A 10,591-nucleotide genomic window follows, 5' to 3' on the forward strand; every position below is an offset into this window, starting at 1 on the left:
GACAGTATCAAAAAAACTCAGCTGCAGTAGAGCGGAGTAAAACGGAGGTGAGACCGTCGTCGTCCCACTGCATGCCCGTCATCTTTCACACGCTGCTGGTGGTAAAAAAAAAAAAGCACCTTGGGTATAAAACTGTAAAGGGAGCTTTTACAACCCCACTCCCCCCATAACTATGAAAGCTCAAGAGATCACAAAATACATCAGTCGATAAAACCAAACACCTATTCGCCTACTTTCTGTTGTAGACATTGAAGTATTCAAATCCTATCATTAGTTAAACACTTGTACCACAAAGAGACAAAAGTTAAAGTTAAACAGAACTTTAAGCCACCTACTCGTGATAATATCACAGTAAATGTTTTACCCTTTATTCCATCCCGATATTACAATAACTGTAATACCCTATGAAGTATTGGCTTCATTGTCATAATTCCAGCCTGTGAGACATCTCATAATTACTCTGATTTTCGCCTCCTGCACCTTCACGGGCGTCGACATTTACGGCCTCGAGCGTCTTCACGTCTGTTGAATGACGCTTAGTCTCGTCGCGCGCCGTCAAAGCCCTTGATGTTACCAGCGGATTCAGTCGTACCATGCGTTTAACGGTCATTATTAGCGTTACAGCACGGGTTAGGATGGCAAACGCGATACCCTCCAAGCGTCAGCGTATTAGCCTTGTGATTGTCAGCATGTTATGCTAACATTAGCATTCGGCTCAACTGCAGCTGTAAAAATACTGGACAAAAAAAACGTGTGATACTAACATTAAATATAATTGTGCACAGGTGTGCATGATTCAAACTGACACTTTGTACCATTACTGTCATCGCTGAATTTCTTTTAGGTCACAAATCAGCTTTGCATCCACCAACTGTTTGTGTAGTCGACTCAGTCCTGACTGTTTTTCCACTGAGGTCCTGTAGATTATTGGATGGGTTTTGAAACGCGGTTAAAGCTGATCATGCATTTTACATGAAACCCAGCCGTGGATACAAAACTGCATAATGCAAAATGAGTGGAGCGTTAGCCGCGCTCTACGTCCGGGGCAGCTTTTCCTCAGCAAACAAGCCGACGCGAATGATGTGCATTTAGAGGCAACTTTCAACAAGCCTCAGGCAGGAAGTGGCCTTTCAAAAAAAAACAAAAAAAAACACACTCCATTTTGTTGAATCAAGGATTGTTTTTATTCACACGCTGGCTGAACCTTTGGCCTCCCAAATGAGTATCAAACTGCAGGCGGAATCGGAGCATATTCCCATGTATCATTCTGCAAGCGAGCAGAACCGTGTAGGAGTTAAGCTGCCCATGTATCATTTTTCTCAGGTTCGCCAGTGTGTTTGCATAAGCATGGCTGTTGAAGATTTGTCAGGCAGACTTTGAGCAACAAGAGCGATGGAGTCGGAGGGAGGGAAGTAAGGGCACTCGCTTGCTGTTTATTATACTAAGCCAGCTCGGGGCCAGGGATGTAGGAGAGGAGAGGAGAAGAGATACCGGGTCCCAGGGGCCCCAACCCTGCCTCCCACACAAGTTCTTCCCTCAGTGTTGACAGGTGACACACGCTCTCTTTGGAAATAAAGAAATCCCCCCCCCCCTCCCCATACAGATTCTAGTAGAATTTAATAACCCCCTGCAACTATTCCTCTTTACATAAGACAGAAAATTAGCATACTGTTATCCAATCAAGAGAGACAGAGTAGCATTGAGGCAAACTGTGCACAAATTAAGTAGAGATCCAACTCTGATTTATAGGCTTGCAGACTGTGTGAATTTAAGTGAAAGAAACCCAGAGCTGAACCAGCGGTTTATCTCTGTCATCTAGCTGAATTATCTCCCCGACTTTTAAGAAAATTAAACTCCTTTCGAGTGCTTGAAAAACACTCTTCTAAACCAAACTACCTCACTCTAAAGAAAGTAGGTGCTTCTCTTCCTTTTTTAATCAGTCCGACCTGAAGGTCAGATCCAAAAGAAGAAGATGTTGGTGAAGTGCAAATTGAAAAATAATTCTGTCACTTCCTGTCTTTTTTTTTTAATTAACACGCAAAATGTGCGTGTTAAAAATGATATTACCCACCGTGTGGCTGCAGAGGCAGCGAAGTATTTTGGCCATTTGTTTAAATTTCTCCACTCGGTTTAGCAAACGTTTGTCCGTGGACGGCACTGGAATGGAATGTGACAGATCAGCAGCAGATAAGAGCTTTTCTGTCAAAAAGCAAATGACCTTTTTATCGACTATGACAGTGTTGGTTGTCCGTGGTTAAAATCATTCATTAATGTTCATTTCAATCTCTTTTTGATCCAGATGAGAGGGTGGTGTCCCAATTCTGTTGTAGGGTCACTTCTGCCGCCTTTAATTGCACTAATGTCTGGAATCAGAGAAAACAATACCTAATAATTTGAGAAGTTCAAGCATTTGAACAGAAAATACTCCTTTTTTTATCCAGAATATGCAGACTCCAGCTGACAATGAAAGGTAACACGAGGTATATGAGCTAATGGCCCACAGCATCCGTTTTCCCAATTCCAACTATTCCCCAGAATATAAATCCAAGTCAAACTGAAGCCAAAATGTTGCTGCGATGGAAAAGCGATGCAAGGAAAGCAGAGTCTCCCGGGAGGTGACCTGTGCTCTGCCTTGTAATGAGACTTTAGCCCACTTTCTCACCACCTGGCCTGCTTTCTGCATTTGCCAGACATGTGCAAAACAATGTTCCTGTTGCTGCTTGTCACTCACTCGGTGCTACTATGCACTACTAGCTCTACAAAATGGAGCAATAAAGGGATTTCTGCATTTGTAGTCTATGAGTTGAAGGTGTATAATTTTAGTTTTCTTTGTCGTGGCCTTAAAGCTGAAGCTCTTTACGGTTTAGTCCCTATAATACAGGAACATCTCTTTTTCTGTTGTTGCTGGGAAAGATTGACCTGGATTGTGAATCCAGGAGTTAATCCCTCCCACAGTCACTATACGAAGAGCAGGATTTCCTGAGCCAGCCTCGTAGACACAGTCCTAGATTAATCTGCGTTCTGCATCAGACTGCTGTCTGCTTGCACACTGCATTTATTTTATGACTTCGCTCTGAATCAGCCCTGTTGCCAAATGAAACCGCTGTGGGAGACGCGCGAGTGTCACAGCAGCAGATGAGCAGATGCAGGCGGAGCTTTTACAAACCCCTACTGCAACAGAAAAAGAGAAGTTTAAATAAAACATACTTAAAGAGTGCGCTGACAGAATTAGAAACTAATAAAGTGTAATTAGACAAATAAAGTCACAAATACAGTGAGGAGGCAATAAAGGTTGTAATTAAAGTGACATGCACAAATAACTCGAGAATGAGAGTCGTGTGTTGAGTCTGGCGCTTGGTGCCGGAGGAAGTACAAATACTTCATTACTGTACTTGAGTAGAATTTTCACATATTTGTATTTTGTTATTTATATTTCTGACAACTTGTACTTTAACTCCGATACATTTAAAGTTGATTTAGTGGTGTAGTTGCCTAGTTGTTTTTAGCGGCACCGGCTGTTAGCCGCTCAGCTGTTAGCCGCAGATTTCGGCTCCAAGTGGACTTAAAACACACCAGCGGCTCGTTGTTTACCGCGTCCGACACCGAGGCTCTGGTCTCCGGGTTTCTGGTCTCCTGTCGCCGGGTTTCTGTTGTACACTTCGGACGCCGGGTTTCAGCTATCAGATGCTAGCTGAGCGGCCAACCGGTGAGCTAGCTAGCTCGCGCAGATAAACCACAAAATCTCCACAAATTCAAAAAGTTTCAAAAATACAAGCAGACACAGGGAGGTTGAGCGCGAGAGAGTTGTTTGAAGTGGTTCGCCTCTACCTATTATGCTTTTATTGTCAAAATTTTAATTGCTCACTTTGTTTAAATACTTGTACTAGTACATTTTATATCAGAACATTACTTTTGATACTTAAGTTAAGGAAATGTCAGGTACTTTAAGACTTTTACTCAACTTTAACTCCTACCAAAGTCATTTTCTGGTAAGATACTTGTACTTTTGCTCAAGTATCGCTTTCAAGTACTTTATACAAGACTGCTCAATACACAGCAAGAGTTGTTAATCAGCTCAGTTTTATCGCCAGACCAAGGTCCGTTTAAATAAAAACAAGCAAAGAAATCATCAGGAACAAGAGAGAGAATTGTTGTTGTTGCTGAGGTGATGGTTGTGTGATGTGCGGGTGCAAGTTGTCAGAAAAACTCTGATAATGGGGAGAAAAACTTTCCCCGAGAGCTGGTGGTGTTTGAGCTGAAAGTGTGAATGTGGCTTGATTGGCTGAAAAGTTGGAAAGTGGAAAAATTCTCACATTCTGCCACATGCAAGGCGAGCAAAGCACGTGCGTGTGTGTGTGTGTGTACATGAGTTTATATCTTTGTGAGACCCAGAAAACATACAAACGTATCTCTGCGAGGTAATTTTGACCTTGTGAGGACATTTTTTAAGGGAGGTCCACTGTGTCCTCACTTAGACATAAAAACAAGTTTGTTTTTGTTTTTTATTGAAAAATCAAGGGTAGTAACAATGATTTAACAGCAAAGTTACAAAAGATTTTCTTTCTTTTTCTTTTTTTAAATACACACACAAACCACCCCCCACCCCGACTGGACCAAAATAATAATAATAAGAAGAAAAATAACCATTATAATAAACATAAAGAAAAGGTTTAGTTTTAGGTGTCATAGACACATGTACACTTAAATAAAATTAAAACACAAATAAATGAACAACATGACTTCAGATGTCTTTATGATCGGCCAAGTGAACCTTAGTTTGGGCCCAAGCTGCAAGACTATAGACTTGTAAAATCTTTTAATTTAGTCCATCAATGTCTGAGCGTCTTATTGCAAATTTAATCTTTCCACATGTAAAAATAGCATTACGTCTTTCAACCACTGTGCAGCAGTGGGCGGCGTATTTGACTTCCAATGAAGTTGCTTCTTGGTCAAGTTTGCTTCATATAAACAAGTTTGTGTGTGCGATTTGGAAAAACTGTCATGTAGTTCTGTCAGTGTCGCTGCGTCTTTGTCCAGCTCGTTTTAGTCTGACAACAAGAGAGTGTGACAGCAGCTGGGACTAGAAAGTGCTCATTCCCACACCACAGGTGGAGCAGCCTGTCATCAGGGAAGCTGCTCGCAGCATTTCAGGGGTTCTTCTTTTGGGGTTAGAGGTGTTTGTGTTTATGACGGCGATCATACTTTCCCAGAATGGAGCTGGTCTCTGTTTTCACTACCTTGACCTCTGGCAGTGACCAAACAACAGGACAGAAAAGAACTGAACAAGTTTGTTCTTTTGTCTGTCAGCGCAGTTCACTTGTGCTGCGAAAAGCTTTTATGACCGTAAACTCAAGCTCAGTTTCATCCACATGCTGCACCATGAAGGGCACAGGAAGTAAATAATACAAATCCATACATCTATTTATATTCAGCAAGCATGGCAACATGCATGTACGTCAGCACGGGTGCAGTCAAAAACAGGTAAAAGCAGGAATATCACAACACCTCTGGATTAGCTGCAGTCTGTATTCAGTCCTTTGTTTTTGTGGTTTGGGGCATAGCAAACATGCTAACTGGAAAACAATAAGCCTATAAAAGGCTGAGGATGAAGCTACAAGAAGGAGCAAAATGACTGCAATAAATTGATAGTATAAATGTGTACACTAGGAAAATATGTGCAGTTTTTGAATATAATCTATGTGCAAACATGCATGAGAACCGAATTAGAAGTTAAATAATTGATTCATTCTTTCATTTTCTGGAGCTGAATAAATAATAATGTTATTATATTAGCATTGTTTCAGATTAAACCAACCAAAACTGCAGGTGTGAACGGGACTCAGTCGTTGGCTCGGTCCACTTTGCTGCTGAGGTGAACTCCCATGTTCATGGCATGAGCCATGATAGATGTGGAGAGACCATAAATCACCACGGCCCGCCGTTAAATGACACCCTGCAAATGACGGTCTCCGGAGTCTGAGCAGAAATTGGAAAGAAAGCTTTTAACTCTGCTGCTCCACTTTCCTGGAATCATTTATAGACGGAGCTTCAAAGAAGAAAATGTTACTCTTGGTCAGTGTAGATGTTTTTTGTTATCGTTTCTTAATATTGCTCCCTCTTATTATTTTGTTTTACTTCAGTTTTACTTTACACTCTCACACAACCCTCTGCTTTCCTCTGTATAGCGGCGTTAACAGCTCGTGTCACCCAGCGTCACTCCCACACTGCACACAGGAAGTGATTCATTTTATGTTGAGACGCAGCCGCAACAATGTGCTAGTAAAGCGAGACTGCCGCAGACAGGTTGAAGTTTGGAGTTCATCAGTATGCTCTGGATAAACACTTCTCACTCCGTCTAAGTCCGAGTAAACATGAGGAGGAGAAAATCGATTTATTGGCCGTGTGCGTCTGACTCCGCCTCCGTAGGTGGCACTGTAGCTCTCTATAAGCTATTGTGTAATGAATCAGTTTCCTGTTGACCTTTACGTCACAGAAAAGTGAACGTTGAGAAGGATGGTGCTGTGGTTCTCTGGGTTTCATACCTGCTGTGCATGTTCATCGTGAAAAGTCCACTCTGTCAGTCAGTCTGACTAAGCTTATATATATATATATATATATATATATATATATATATATATATATATATATATATATATGTATTATGCAGGAGTAATCGGGACTATGAATCGCATTATCCAGGTACGTTAGTCCGACTAAGACTAGCTCTATTTTAGTCAGACTAATGTGTTTACATGACTAAAATGCATATAAGCGCAGTGGGTGCATACACACAAACGCTTGAGTAGGGGCGTCCATGCTCCTGCAATACTGTAATTACTTCCGTGTCCTTGTTTCTGTTTATCCGACGCTGTGAAAGCCGGAGTAAGCGAGCGCTGAGCTGCTACCTTCCCTCGCCTCTCTGTCAACCATTAGCCTATAATTCTTTCCTTCACACTCTCAAGGCCGCACACTCGACGCTATCATTCTGCTGTGTGGCACAAAGTTTTCTCTTTCACTCCGTGCCGCCGACTAATAAACAGAAACGCTGACGGATTGAGAGCTCCCTCACACCCACTGCAGGTGTTTGAACAAATAAATAAATAAACGTGATTTGAAAAGGGACTGGAAAAAAAAGCCTTCCATCGGACGGGAGGTGTAAATTAAACTCCTCCACAGTTTGGCACCAAACGTGATACATTTTGTTTTGGAAGGTTCAAAGCGCACAAAAGAAAGAGCCAAATAGACTCTGACTGCGTTCTCATAATAGAGAGTTCAAACAGACGTCTCTGACCACACGACTGACAAGCAGAAGCCAGAGAGTGAATAAAACAGTGATATATGATCGCGAAAAAAAAGAAGCTGCAGTTGCCTCTCTGAGGAATTTAAAGATTTTAAGCATTGCAGAAAGACTGCGGTATTGTCAGATCAGCACCATGGATTACTGAATGGCTTTTACAGGCCTGCGGGCCATGAAACTGGCTCAGCGTATAGGAAATTGACTAAGAGAGCAAAGTAGAAACATCATATAACGTCGTTTGGCACGCTGAAGAATTTATTTATTCCACTCACAGTACATCAATAACAATTTGAACTCGTGGGGTCAGGCGCGAAACCTCACCCATGACTGCTTCTTGTCTGAGGTCGTTTTTTGATTCAACCTCGGGTGCAAAATAATCCCTGCAAATTCATTTCCATCACAGTTTATTCTGGGGCGTTGGTGACTGGGAGAGAACCTAAAAACATGCAGGGAAGGTCAAACCCTGTGTGGGATTTCCTGTTCCGTATTTCTTTGAATGTAAAATCCTAGAAGGCCATATTTGCTCTCACTTTCCGACACGTTTTCTTGACGGCGTCTCTCAGTGTTGTTGCCTGAGGCTGTGCTACTTTTCCTTCTCATCACTAAGCCACTTTTGAGACACTGCCGACTGAGCGCCTGACTCCAAATTAGTGTCCTAAATCCACACTCATTAACTCCCAGACCAAATAAATCTGTGCCACAGCGTCTACATCCTGATGTGGGCTTCAGATTATGAGCATTATAATGTTTACTTGGTAATCTGTCTGTGCAACCACGACGCTTTAAGGCGGAACTTACATTTAAAACAGAACGTCCTCATCCCAATAGCATGGAATCCATTTATTGAATGTGGCGTATCTACCTCCACTGCACCAGGTGGCGCTATGCCCCATTTAAGGTTGTGTTTTCCAGTCTCTTTATAAAATCCATTACCAAGTATTTAATTCCTTAAAATGACAGAACATAAACCATAATTTTAAAACTCTGGTTTTAGTAACACAGCTGTGCACACAGTGATTCTATATTTTCTCTGCTGTCAGATAAAGTGTACCGTGTGAGACAGGTGTGCGCGGAGCTGTAGATGCACAGTTCCAGGCGGCAGTAAACAGTGGTTTTAGTGCAGAGCGTTGTCCTGCAGTGACAGACGTCGTATGAGGTCTATAGTTACAGATGCTGCAGCCTTCGCTTTGGGAGCTCGCCTTGTGTCCGCCTATTGATTTGTGCAAGGGTTAAAAAGCCCCATGGCATCTGCAGCTACATCAATACTAAGACCAAAAATAATTCAATTCGATATGTTTCCGTGCTCATGCAGAGATTATAATTCCAATGTTTTTGCCTTCTATTCTGTGCACTTAATCTCCGGATCATAATCTAAAGTATTGTATGTTATGAGCTGTTTTTTGACCTCTCGGCTCAGGATTATTTTTTATTAATTAACCCCCCCCCCTTTAATCTTGAAGCCTCCATGTTGGATCATCATGTTTTTATGATACCCCACACTAAACAGCTGTATTTGACTCACACAACACACTTAGAAGGGTAAAGTGAGGGATATTCAGCTGCAACATGTGACTTTACCAATAAATGTTGCTTAATTTGACTCACTGCTGTTGAGACTGGTACTGCACAAAAAGCACGACTCCAAAAACACTTAATAATCCAAAAACAAACAAACAGGAAAACAGATTACGAGGAACAACTAGAAGGCTGGAACGACATGTCTACATATAATATCTTTATTGCTTATTTCTGTTCCAGTGTTGTATTTGTCACTCGCCTCTTCGACTGTTTCACAGCAGTGATAAGGATTCAAACAGCAAACCAAAAACACCCTGCACACTGCCTGGCTTGCATTGATTAATTAATTTGCAACGTCTCAGTGCCAGGTAAATGGTTTGTGACAGTGTGAAACAATCTTCATCAATGTTAGGCAGTGTTTTTTAGTTCTTTTATTTGTTCTTTGAATCCAGTGCACCTGTACGTTAGTTTTCTTTGTTTTCTTTGTTTTCTTGCTGTCACAAGGACATTTCCCCTTCATGAAAATCAACATAGTTCATTGTAACTCGTCCACTTATCTTTAAGTAGCTGGGGCATAATGTCGAGCTGCAACTAACGGTTATTTTCATAATCTGTTGATTACTTTCTCGAGTACTTGTTTGGTTCATGAAATGTTGATTGGTGTTTCCCAAACCTGGAAATGAAGATGTTCTCGGGTGACACTTTTAATGATTTCTTTGTCAAGTGGAGCAAACGGAACCAGGAGATGTTGACATTTAAGAAGCTGAAAAATCAGAAAGCTCTAAAACGGAATAATTGGTCATCAAAATGGTTGACAATTCATTTAGTCTATCAATTTATAATCGATAAATCGAATGCTGTAGGAGCGTGACTGATGTGATGACAACCTATTTAATTGACGGTGGAATAAGCCTCATATATATATATATATATATATATACATATAGCTATCGAAACAATCGAAAATCTTGTTTTAATCACGAAAAAAGCTTTAAACCGATTAATAGATTATCAAAATAGTTGTCGATTAATTTTGTAATTAATTAATAATATGTATACATATATACATATATGTATATATATACACACATATATGTGTATACATATATGTATATATGTGTGTGTGTGTATATATACACACACATATATACATGTGTGTGTGTGTATATATACATATATACACATATATACACATATATGTGTATACATATATGTATATATGTGTGTGTGTGTATATATACAGTAGTATATATATATATATATATACTTCGGAGAGGAGCCTTGATTTATGGCGCTGCAAGAAAACAAGAAAAACATCCTCCTGTCTTGTATGTGAAGGCCGCTGTAGTTCCCCCACATGTGAGAAAGGGAGGGCTCAGTGAAAGAGTCCTCTGTTTGTCTTTTGTTCTCTTCAAACACTAGACCTTCAAAGTTCCCAGTCACATTTTAACACTTAACTTGTGTAAATGTCTCCTGTTTACAACATAAGAGGACGACACGACCTCAGATCCACTTTTCTGATTTTTCATATTGTACTCCAATCAAACGCTGCATGATTCGGCCACTGCCATCTTCCATCACGAGGAGGAGCCTTTGTTTTACCGCTCTCCCCCTCCTCAGCAGCCCACCAGCATGGTGTATCTGTTACAAATATACAGGATATGGACGATACAGCTGTGTCGTAGCTGTCACGCCTCTTCAGGCTTAGCGATGACTCTTAAATGCCAATCAATCCGGTCGCAGGAGCCTCCCTTACAGCCAGGAATCTATAAATGA

The sequence above is a fragment of the Solea solea genome, chromosome 8 (assembly GCF_958295425.1).
Source record: "Solea solea chromosome 8, fSolSol10.1, whole genome shotgun sequence".
NCBI lineage: Eukaryota > Metazoa > Chordata > Actinopteri > Pleuronectiformes > Soleidae > Solea > Solea solea.